Source organism: Pongo pygmaeus, chromosome 9 (assembly GCF_028885625.2).
Source record: "Pongo pygmaeus isolate AG05252 chromosome 9, NHGRI_mPonPyg2-v2.0_pri, whole genome shotgun sequence".
Classification (NCBI taxonomy): domain Eukaryota; kingdom Metazoa; phylum Chordata; class Mammalia; order Primates; family Hominidae; genus Pongo; species Pongo pygmaeus.
Genome location: NC_072382.2, coordinates 97960145 through 97972499, shown reverse-complemented (window position 1 = coordinate 97972499; position 12355 = coordinate 97960145). Strand labels below are relative to the sequence as shown.

General features: G+C 43.8%; 1 long non-coding RNA gene across 1 annotated transcript; it reads left to right on the top strand.

The window, feature by feature from the left end:
• Nucleotides 1–3387: 3387 nt before the first annotated feature.
• LOC129007410 (uncharacterized) lies at nt 3388–11861 on the top strand. Its single transcript, XR_008492309.2, has 2 exons — nt 3388–3610; nt 4529–11861. It is a non-coding gene; the product is annotated as an uncharacterized LOC129007410 (long non-coding RNA).
• Nucleotides 11862–12355: the final 494 nt, after the last annotated feature.

Here is a 12355-nt window from a genome sequence, read left to right as displayed (position 1 = left end):
TTATATAATGCTTTCTACTTTCCCTACAGATAAGTTTCTGATACCAGGGATACCTAGGCAAGATTAATATGACTTTCCTACTTAATATAAATCTTTTGATTTGCTGCTGAATGGACTATTCTTCAGGATTGCTATCTAACTTCAAGAAATAATGCTGTTTATCATCTGGTCCTGAAAGCAGTCGACCACATCTGGATATTTTCCCACTTTGAATTCAGAAACCATGAAATATAAATGTGCTACTATCAGCCGTGAGCAGAAATCAAATGAATAATGTTGGTTAGACAACCAACCGAAGTGGTTTACATTTCCTTTACATTCCTGATATTTTAGTTAAATAGAAAAGACTATTAATGTTACAGGCAGGGATATTTTTGGCAATCAGACTTGAAGCCGAATAAACTCAGGAAACATAATTAAGGATTTCTAATATTTCATGTTTTTTTCTTTTCCCCACAGGGTTTTTAGACCAGAATGGCAGCTACTCTGTGTGACACTACAGCAAAATGTAAGGCAGTTGTCAAATGTTCATCACGCACATAAGTCCCTGGATATTAAATTGAAGTCAAATTTTATGAGACTGTCACCTGACAGGATTTAGGCGTTTTTGTTTACTTTTCCCATCTTGTATTGTCTATAATAGGATATATGGAAGATTGTCTATAAGCAAATTTATGATGGAGGCATTATTTTGCTCCACTAACAACTCATTAAACTTAGCAATTTTTGGCAAAAAGCAACATGTGGATAAGAAGTAATTAGACCATTTTGCTTATTCAGGCCATAGACTGTTTCTGAATGCAGTTCTGAGAAAGGATGTTAAAAGTGATTTCATATATTCATTCTTTCTTTCATTTATTTCAAGAAGTGCCTACCCCTGATATAGGTTTTAAAACTTTTCAATCTAAGTGCTTGCCATCATGAGCTACATTATGAATCATAAGGAAGGAAGGCAATCACTAGTACACAAATTTGCAATAACAGCAGCTTCATTGTAACAAGCTTTATAATCTAATGAGAGTGCTTTCGAGGACTGTGCCAATTCAATGTATAATTTAGTCACTCAAAAATACTAAATTAGTATCTTCCATGTGCCAAATACTGTTCTAGACTCCAGGGAATAGAAATGTCTATGACACAGACATGAATATCTAATCCACCCTTATAGAACTTACACTCTGGAGCAGAAACCAACAATAAGGTTTTTTTGTTTTGTTTTTAGATAACAGTAAGTGCAAAAGAGAAAAATGAGCAAGGGAATGAGATATAGTGTCAGTAGGGAGAAATTTAGTTAGAGTGGCCAGGGAAGCCTCATTGCAAACATGACATGGGAGTAAAGACCAATCACATCAGTGTTGATCTTCATAAGTTATGGCCCTGGAACATGAGAGAGAGAAAGGCAGAAATAAGCAAAGTAACTTTCGAAAGGTTCCTACCAAAATGTCACCTTACCCCTGGAAAGAGACCTGTAATGCTGTTTGCATTTTAGCCTTTTAATGTAAGGTTTTATAGTGCAGACACATAAATATATTCTAATGTAAGCAGTGTTAGTTTCCCCTTCTCTCTGTAAAGAATGGTTTTCTCTCAGGGGACCATATGTGATTTGGACCAGGAGAACCAGAAGCAAACCTGGGCTGCTTCCCAGCTCAGTATAAACAGACCTACATGAGACCATCTCCAAATAGTCACAGTGATATGAAAAATCTGGATCTTATCAAATAGATTTTTTACCTGAAGCTAAAAAATTCTGAAACCTCACTAACTGGAACTTTTAGAAAACTTCTAGGATTATGCTGTTCAAACTAATCCTGAAGTCAGGTTCAGTACACCACCTTTGTCCTAATAATGCTTTCTATAATTGACATATGGTTCCTGTTCTCTTTTAAGCCACCTTTCCATTGCTCTCAAGTTGCTTTTCTTAAAGAAGTAAACCCGCTCATCATCCAGGATGCTGTCCATCGTTTACCTAGGCCCTTGGGCTTTTTTCTTTCAGAGGCAGAGGAGTGAGTGTTGTCTTCAACCGACATCATAATTGCTTAAACAGAGTAGTGGAACCTTCTAAAGTCTTCAAATCCCACCCCCATCCCCAAACACAGACATATACCCATTGTGATACTATAGGATAGCATAAAACAGAAATTAGAAAATCTACTTAATATCTAACGATGCAACCTAATTGTAGAGACACAGCAGCAGAGCCAGTGGAGACAGTGGGATTGTTGGTCCTGACTGCCCAGTGAACTCCAGTCTGACCTTCTAAAGTTAATAAGAGTACATACCACTCTCTCACTGCTCAATTTTATAAATCATTTCCTGAATTACTCTTGCATTTGGGAAACTCCTGAAATCTTGCTTTATCTTCCCTTTTCAAGCCTGTAATTGTATTTTACAGCTGATGTGGCTTCTCTGACCCATAATTCTTAGAAAGGATCAGCACATGCCTACAGATGCAATTGCTCTTTCTACTCCTTTGAATTTCCATTTTTCTTTTTTTCTTTTTTTTGAGATGGAGTCTCGCTCTGTCGCCCAGGCTGGAGTGCAGTGGTGCAATCTTGGCTCACTGCAAGCTCCGCCTCCCAGGTTCACACCATTCTCCTGCCTCAGCCTCCCGAGAAGCTGAGACTACAGGAGCCCGCCACCACGCCTGGCTAATTTTTTTGTATTTTTAGTAGAGACGGGGTTTCACTGTGTTAGCCAGGATGGTCTCGATCTCTTGACCTCGTGATCCTCCTGCCTCGGCCTCCCAAAGTGCTGGGATTACAGGTGTGAGCCGCTGTGCCCGGCTGAATTTCCATTTTTCTTAACAAAAATTAACCATCGTCCATTGTCTATCATTCATTTATTCAACAAGTAAGAAGTGAGTGCTTATTGTTAGGGTTTGAAGGGAAGATGAGGGTTAAAGAAAGACACAGAGAGGGGGCAGCTCAAACAGCAACACAGGTATATTGCAGACACCTGCAGAAGTTGGGGACCAACTAACTTATGGCCAGACAGAGCTCACTGCCCCTTACAGGCTGGGGTACTTAATGGCTCTGAGCGGGAGAGATCTGGGCCATATGGCTGGCTGCCCCGCAGGATATTGATAAGATGTTCCCATGATGAGGCAGTTCTGGCCCTTGTTCCTCCAGAACGTGGTGTTTCTTTGCACTTTCTCCCAACAGAATATGATAGGGATGTTTCTTTAGTTGAGCCTTTGCCCAGTAGCGTATGATAAGAATGTTTCTTCAGTTGGGCCTTTGTCTGCCTTGTCATCAGGTGGGTAGGCAAGATGTTTCTCACGGCCTGAACCTTGGTGAAATGTTTCATGTTGGCCAAGGTCTGCAAAATAGCAGAGGGGGGCGCTCACAAAATGTTACAGTCTGGACTAACATTCTTGCCTCCAACTTCACTATAACAGAAAGATGAGAGTTGTTAATTATCTGGCTGCTTCCTGCTAAATAGGGGCACTGTAGTCAGGGTTTGGGTTTTGAAGCAGTGTGTGTCGTCTTCAGAGTTGTTTTCTTGGAGGTGCTGATACTGGACTTGGTGGAGAAGGATGGTATTAATGTGTTTCTAGGTGGCTGCCTGGACAAGAGAGTTCAGCCTTTGGGAGATAAAGCAGGATATAAACGTGAGTACACAAGGGCAATTTTTAGTATTATGAGGGAAGAAAACTAAGGGCTCTAAGAAGGGGTTACCAAGGCATCCACTTTAGAAAGAATGACCCCTGCCACCAAGAGTTAGTAACTTGATGGATTTCTGCAGCTCAGTCGTGGAGCCTTAGGGCCGCGTCATGAATAATGCTGGATTCATTAACATAAAAACAGCATTGGTTTTGGAAGTATACACATATGTCCCCCTTCTCAGCGATTAACAGGTCTAGAGCCCTTTGGTTTTGAAGGACGACTCCCACAAAGGAGTCTATCTGCCTTTGGAGGCTTGTAATGGAAGTATGCATGTCCTCTAGGGTATTACAGAGAACTGTGGAGATTTTGTTATATAGGGCAGTTGAGGGTGATATCCCTGCTATTCCAGTGCCAAGTGCAGCAGAGATGCTTAATCCTGTTACCAGAAGAATGAGATGTAGAGCCCGCTTAGTGCATTGAGAGGAAGATGAGACAGAAGCTGCTAAAGGAACCTGGATGGTCTGGTTGTTTGGTAGGATGTTAATGTTTGGGGACTGAAATACTAGGGTGCCTGTTCCTGACCAATTGGTCAGTAGGCAGAGATAAGAGTTTGTTTCACACAGAAAAGACTTGGGGTTGGCAGGCAAACGTTGTAAGTGAAGGTAGTAAGCCATGAGAAGGAGGGGTTGAATCCTGAATAAACTTTTTGTTCCAACTTTTTGTTTTTCCAAGTTGAATAGTTGGTAGCAAGGGTAGTCCCTGTGAGGGCCTGATAGGGAATATTGGTGGGGAGGAGGTGAAGGCTTTTTGGTTTTGGAGAGAGAGAAAGAGATGGGCTTTGGTAACTAATAGCCATTGCGGTTCTGACAGGGCAGAAGTATAAAGGTTGCAGTTGAGGGAATCATGTGCTTTTTTTTTTCCAGGAAGCACCCTTGAGTTTGATACATGGAGAGCTGCACCGGCAGAGAGGCCAGGGTTGGTAGGAGGTGTTTTATGAAATCCAGCTTGTAACATGTTTCGTTTAGAGGCCATGAAGTAAAGGAGGGTGACATCCCAGTGTGTGACAGTGTGGGTTTATTTGATGGATTGGGGGAAAGGTGTTTAGCTGAGCAAGATTATAAACAGGTTTTGGGAATGGATTGGCTGAGTAGGTGAGATGCAGGCTTATTTTGGACGAGGTTTATGTGGTTAGGTTAACAGGAAGGGCTGTGATCTGCTGGATTTATGTGGACAAATAAATTTAACAGTTGGAAGAAAGAGGGAAGTGTAACTGATTAAAAGATAATGTGTGAGGTTGACAAAGGGGCCCCAACTGCCAAAGGTTGGGGGCGGGGACTTAGAGTATCCAACAGACAAAGAAGACAAAAAGAAAAAACAAAAACGGAGATTTGAGTAGGAGTGATATCTTGGAAGGTGTCCTGCAGCCATAGCTCCTGGATTAATGTGAGGAACTGGAATGGTCTATCCAGGGACACGGGAGGGAATACTGGGAAAGATTTGAAACAAAGTATGAGATAAAAGATTTGAAATTGGAGGCAGAGAATGTCACGGACCAGGGCCTTCTGGATCGGCAACTTCTGGAATTTTTGTAAGCGCAGCAAATCAGTCCTGTGAGGGAGGAAGAATAATTTGGGGATGAGGAAATTTCTGGAAGTGGAACTGGTGGTCTTTTTAGTTTGGAATGGTGTATCCAGTATGGATAGGATGTTAGCTTTGCCGCCATGAGAGTAGTTAGGATTACCTGGTGAGGACCCATCCACTTTGGTTGGAGAGAGGAGGAGGAGGAGTCTGTGATTCAGACCCTGTCCCCTGGTTGTAGGGACAGGGAGGAGTGTCTGGAGGATGGGCTTTCAGGCTGGGGCAAGTAAGCATTTGCACACTGTCTTATTAGATGTTGAGTGAGGTGTAATGCCGGCCAAGTATCCCATATAGAAGGGGGAGGAGATGAAGGAAGATCCTGGAGGATAAAGGGGCATCTGTACATGAGTTCAAATGGGCTTAGGCTGAGGGGCTTGTGGGGAATGGCTCACAAATGCATGAGGGCCAATGGGAGAAGTGAAGTCCAGGTCATCTTAACCTCTAGGGAGAGTTTGGTTAGTTGTTGTTTTAGAAGGGCATTGGTCTGTTCAATCTTACTGGAAGATTGGGGGTTATAGGGAATATGGAAAGCCCATTTAATGTTTAGAGCCTTTGCTAGCTGTTGGTTAACCTGTGAAATAAACGTTGGCCCATTGTCTGACTGGATGGTAGAGGGGAGTTCAAACTGGGGGATAGTATGAGTGAGGAGAATAGAAGTGACAGTGTGTGCCTTTTTGGTGGTGGCAGGAAAAGCTTTTATCCAGAGAATGTATTTACTACTGTCAGAAGGTATTGGACTCTTTTTATGGGGGGGCATGTGGGTGAAGTCGATTTGCCAGTCCTGCCCTGGCAGGTGTCCTCAGGCCTGGTGTGCAGGAAAGGAGGTGATTTGATAGCTTCCTGAGGGGAAGTTTGAGTGCAAAGGGAACATGCCTTAGAAATATTTTTGAGATTAGCAGCCATGGTGGGAGAATGTATATAAGCTTTTAAGAGATGGAGTAGTGGGCAGTAACCAGCATAAAAATTGTTGTGCACTTATAAAAGTACAGAAGTTTTTTGTGACTTGGGTAAGACAATTTTATTATTGAGGTAGGACCATTTTAATTCCTGAATGGTGCCAGCCTAGGTGACTGAAATTTGTTCCTCTTGGGTATATATAGGGTGTATGTTGGGAAAAATGGGCAATAATGATTTTTTAAGGGCTGCCTGCTGGGCTGCCGAACTTGCTAAAAACTTTCCCTTGTTTATGGCATTTGTAGCCTTTTAGTGTCCTTTACAATGGATAATGGCAGCCTGTGGTGGTAATTTAGCTGCTTCCAGCAGCTTATATATGAGTTTGCCATTTCCTATGGGGGTTCTTTTTGCAGCTAGAAAAACCCTTTCCGGCTAGCTTAAGGCATGAGAGTGTAGGATGTGGTATGTATATTTGGAATTCATGTAAATGTTAATTCTCTTTCCCTTTGCTAGGGTGAGGGCACTGGTTAGAAAAACTAGCTTCACCTGTTGAGGGGTAGGATGAGGCGGGAGAGCACTGGATTTTAGGAGTTTGTTTCTGGCAATGATGGTGTAGCCAGCTGCTGGACATGGCTCCCTAAAAGAGCTTCTGTTAATGAACCATGTAGGGGTTCCCTGCAAAGGGGCTTCCAAAATGTGTTGGAAGTGGGAAGAGAGGGAGTCTAAGAGGTCCAGGCAGGAGTGAGAGAGAGCTCAGAGTTGGAGGTGTTTACAGGGAGAAGGGTGGCCAGGTTGAGAGCTTTACATTTCTGGAAAGTGATTTAGAGAGTTTCCTATGAATAAGGCATGTAGCTGCTGTAAGCAGGATGGTGAGAGGGATAGAAGAGAATGATGGCTTATGAGGTTCTATAGGTTATGGGAAGATGCATTACACATAGTAATGTGTTGTTAGAAAGTGAGTTTCTGTGCATCTGAGGCCAGCAATGTGGCCACACCTAAGATTTTTAGGCACAGTGGCCAGCCTTGAATGAGAGTCCGGTTGTTTTGAGAGGTATGTAACGGCTTGTGGGGCATTGCTGTATGTTTGGTAGTCCATAAGCAAGGCCTTGGTCAGAATGTACATACAGAGTAAAGGGCTTGGTGGGGTTGGGCAGTCCCAGTGCTGGGGCCATTAAAAAGGCATTTTTTTTAGTTTTTTAAAGTGGGAGTTGATTGGGCAAGCTGGGTTCAGGAATTTTAGGATGGGTCCATGTGAGGCCGTGTAGAACGGCTTGGCCAGCAAGCCGAACTTGGGAATCTACAGCTGGAAGTATCCCACAAGACCCAAGAAGGAGAGGAGGTCCTCCTTTGTGTGGGAAAGAGGAATGTCCCAGTTTAGCTCATTTCATTGGGTTGAGAAGGCCTGAGAATTAGGCAATAGAGCAAGCCCAAGGTAAGTGACCTGGGTTTGGGCTACCTGAGCCTTTGTGGGTGAGACCCGATATCCTTGACTATGGAGGAAATTTAAAAGCTGAGTGGTGTGTTCGAAGGACAGGTTAAGGGAGGGGCTACAGAGAAGGAGGTTATTGACGTATTAGAGGAGGGTGCTAGGAATAAGGGGAAGTTCAGCTAGATTCTTGGTGAGGGCCTGTCTGAATAGGTGGGGACTATCCTGGAACCCCTGTGGGAGTATGATCCATGTTAGTTGGGAGGATGTGTATTGGGATTTGACCAAGTGAAAGCAAAAAGACTTTGGGAAGCAAAGTTTAAGGGAATAGTGAAAAAGGCGTCCTTTAGATCCAATACAGAGAAGTGTGTGGCAGATGAGGGAATATGGGAGAGTAGAGTATATGATTGGGGACCACCAGATAGACAGGCCTAGTTAACAACTCAGAGATCCTGGACCAAGAGGTAAGACCCGTCTGTCTTATTGACAGCTAGGATAGGGGTGTTGTGGGGAGAGTTGAGAATTCGAGCTTATAAAAGTTTACAGATAGTAGGTTTGAGGTCCCTAAGGCCAGCTGGGTTAAGTGGATTTTGAGACTGATGAAGGAAAATGGAGGGGTTTTGGAGGGTTATTATGATGGGGATGTGATGTGTGGCTATTGTGGGTTTAGAAACGTTTCGAACTTCAGGATTAACAAAAGGTAACAGGGTGGATAATGAGGATGAGGGGAAGGAGAGTGAAGCATCTGGGCGGCAGAGTAAAATAAAAGGGACGAAATTGCAGGAGGCAAATTGTATGGAGACCTGGGATTTGCTTTGTATGTCCCGCCCCAAGATAGGGGTAGGACACTGAGGGATAATCAGGAATGAGTGGGTGAAGGGGGTGTTGAATAGGTTGCATAATAGAGAACCAGTCTGTTTGTACCTAGAGGGGGTTCCATTGACTCCCACAAATAGAGATAGAAGAACTGAGGAGGGGTCCAGAATATTCTGGTAAAACTGAGTAACTAGCCTCATATTTAAAGGGAAAAGCATAAGCTTACCAGAGACTGAAAGTGTTACCCTGGGTTCCAAGGCAGTGATGGCAGTGGGGGTGGTGGATTCCAGGCCCCATCAGTCTTCAGTTAGAGGTGGTGAAACGGGATGAAGAGTTTCGCTGAGCACAGTCCAATGACCAGTGTTCCTTGATACCACAGATGGGGCAAGGTTTTGAGGGTGTCCTGGGATTAGGGCAGGCTTTTGCCTAGTGACCCTGTTGGCCACACTTCAAACAGTCTTCCGGTGGAGTTTGTTGTGAGGTTGAGGATTTTTGTATGCGTTGGGAACCCTGTTGAACGGCAGCTGCCAGCATCTGGTGTTTAGCCTGGTCCCTTTTTAGCTTTTGGGTTTTCAGTTTTTCCTCTCTATTGTTAAAGACCTTAAAGGCCACTTTGATTAAGTCTCTTTGGGAGATTTGAGGGTCATCCTCCAGTTTTTAAAGTTTTATTTATTTATTTATTTCTGGGGCTGACTGGGAAATGAAGTGTAAATGAAGGTAGATTCTGCCCTTACTGGTATTAGGGCTTAACGTGGTATATTTAGTCATGGCCTCTGAAAGGCAGGAGAGGAAAAGAGCAGGGGCAGCTTTGTTCATGCCAGCTAGGAGGCATGATATTATATGGCCCTGTTTCTGTCTGTCTGCGGAAGTTGCCTGATAATCCCAATTGGAATTAGTTCTGGGTACAGCTAGGGTCCCTATTGGGTTATGGGCAGCATCTTGTTGGTGGAGGGTGTTTGCATGGGCCTGGGCAGCTGTCCAGATGCATTCCCTGTGCTCCGGGGTGATGGTGGAGGACAGCATGACATATGTCATGACAGGTAAGGTCATAAGATTGAGTGATATTTAGAAATTCCTTGCAGGAGGTAGAATTTGTGGGAAAAAAGCCGAGCTTCTTTTCAAGCTGGGAGAGGCTGGCTAGGGAGAAGGAAACATGAACTCGGATTGTGCCTTAGGCCCCCACGACCTCCCACAAGGGGAGGACTTTGGAGGACCTTTGGGCATGTGTCTGGTTTTTGGCAAAAGGGGGTTGAGTGTGAGACCTGGTATGCAGTGGAGATGGAGGGGGCAAAGGGCAACAATAAGGGAGTGGAGGAGCCACAGCTGAACGACAAGGAGGGGATGGTGGTGGGAGGGGTACAGAGGGAGGGGGTTTGTTAGCCAGGTTGAAATTAGAGAAGGAAGGCTTGTCTGTAGGAGGAGGTACTTTTGCAGGATATTTGTGGAGGAGGAGGATTTGAAAAGGTGAACAGGGTTGGCAGAGAGACAACCACAAACGGAGATAAGCAAAGCACCTCGGATCATTTACCATTGCACAGGAGGAAGTTTTTTACATTATGTTGAATTTGGAAATTGAAGATTTTGTTGTTTGGCCATTGACTATTATTGTCCAGTTTATATTGAAGCTAGGCCACATTACAGAGGAAGGTACAGAGGCAAGTAAGGTGCTGAGTTTTAACAGAGTCCACCAAGTCCTGGGCTTGTAGGTCCTGCATGAGACATACGAGAGGAGTGAATAAGCCATTCGGTTTTAATGGAGTTCGCCAAGTCCTGGGCTTGGAGGTTCCAGATGAGACATCCAGAGTGGTGTCTCGAGGAGGTTTTGAAGAGCCTTGCGCCATACTGGTGGCCAGAAGGGTAAGAAACTTAGAGGAGGGGAGTGAGTACCCCCATTCCTCCTGTTAGAAGAGAAGTGGGAGAGCCAGAGCATCCCCGCAGCTCTTCGCGGTTCCCTGGATACTGGAGTGGCCGGAGCGGCGAACATTGTGAGGGCGTCCCCTGAGAAGGCAGGCCACGGTCACCTGATGACCAGAGAGACCTCTCACCCAGCGCTGGGATTTTCTGTCAACCGGCAGGAATATATGAGTAATCAGGACAGGAGGAGAAGGAAGACTCGCCTACTAATTGGAGACCAGTTTGGGTTGTGATGTCCAGCAATGGGGGTGATCCTTGTTGGAGCTGCCCAGAAAGCAGAAGGAAGGAAAAAGAAGATGCAGAGTTTGATCAGGATCTGGAGGTTAGCCCAGGGCCGGAGAAGAAGAGAGAACAAGGGAATGGGGCTGGGAACAGGGAGTTCCCTCAGGACCTGGAGGCAGGCCCGGGGCCAGTTTTTGCTGCTTGCTGCTTTCCAGGCAGCAAGAGAAGATTTACGCATTAGAACCCAATCCCCGTCCCTGGTTTTGGCACCAAAATGTTAGGTTTTAAAGGGAAGGTGAAGGTTAAAGAAAGACACACACAGGGCGGCTCAAACAGCAACGCAAGTATATTGCAGACACCTATGGAAGTGGGAGACCAGCTTAATGCCAAAGCCCACCTCCACTTACAGGCTGGGGTACTTAAAGGTTTGAGCGGGAGGGGTCTGGGCCATATGGCTTGCTGCTCAGCAGGATATTGATAAGATGTTCCCATGATGAGGCAGTTCTGGCCCTTTTTCCGGTGGAACATGGTGTTTCTTTGCACTTTCTCCCAACAGAATATGATAGGGATGTTTCTTTACTTGGGCCTTTGTCTGACTTGTACTCAGGTGTTAGGCAGGATGTTTCTCACAGCCAGAACCCCCATAAATGTTTCACTTTGACCAAGGTCTACAAAATAGTGGGTGGTTTACAAAATGGTGCAGTTTGGACTAACACTTATTATGTGCGAGGCACTGATCTAAGTGTTAAGAATACAGTGGAGAACAAGACAGAGGGAGCCTGCTCTCATGAAACTGACATTCTAAGAGGGAGATAAATTCAAATCAAGTAAACATAAGCAGATAAGATGATTTTAAAGAGTGGTAATCTTTATAAATCAAAGCAAACATGAAAGGAAATGACTGACAAGTATTTTTCAAGATTAATTGGGTAGTCAAGGAAATCCTCTGAATAGAGTCTTGATGTTCAGTAGCCAGCCCATCCTGCTGGCTTGGGATAGGCTTCTCAAAAGAAACCCACCCAAATCTCACATGCTGGAAGTGGGGCCTGGTGGGAGGTCATTGGATCCTGGGGGCGGTTTCTCATGGTTTACCACTATCCTCCCTTGGTGCTGTTATCACGATAGTGAGCTCTTTTGAAATTTGGTTATTTTAAAGTGGGTGGCACCTTCCCTATCTCTGCCTTCTTCCTGCTCCAGCCATGTGAATTGCCAGCTCACCCTTCACCTTCTGCCATGATTGTTAAGTTTCCTAAGGCCTCCCCAGAAGCTAAGCAGATGCCAGCATCATGCTTCCTGCACAGCCTGCAGAACCATGAGCCAATTAAACATCTTTTCTTTATAAATTACCCAGTCTCAGGTATTTCTTTATAGGAATGTGAGAATGGACTAATGCAGAGGGATATATGTGTGTGTGTGTATATACATATTTATATATATCTTCATTGAAAATGAAAATGACAATAGACATAATACGTATAAACATAATAGCAGAAGCATTGGTGAAAAAGACAATTTTTCATAAAAATGAAATTACAATGAATTATTATGAAAAGAAGAAATAAAAATGTGCCTCATTTGTCATTTTTAAATTATAATGACAATATAAACACTATCTCATCATTGCAGCAAATCTGAAAAAGGAAAAGAGAAATATATTTTTTGAATCACACCTAATCCCACCACTCAGGAACAACCACTGAGAATATTTTGATATCCTTCCATCTAAATTTTTCAATTCTGATTATATTTTTATATAGGTGAATTAATATATATCATTTAAAAATTATATAAATTTTTAATATCTGATTTTTTCTCATTATAAGGGAAATTATGTTTGTTG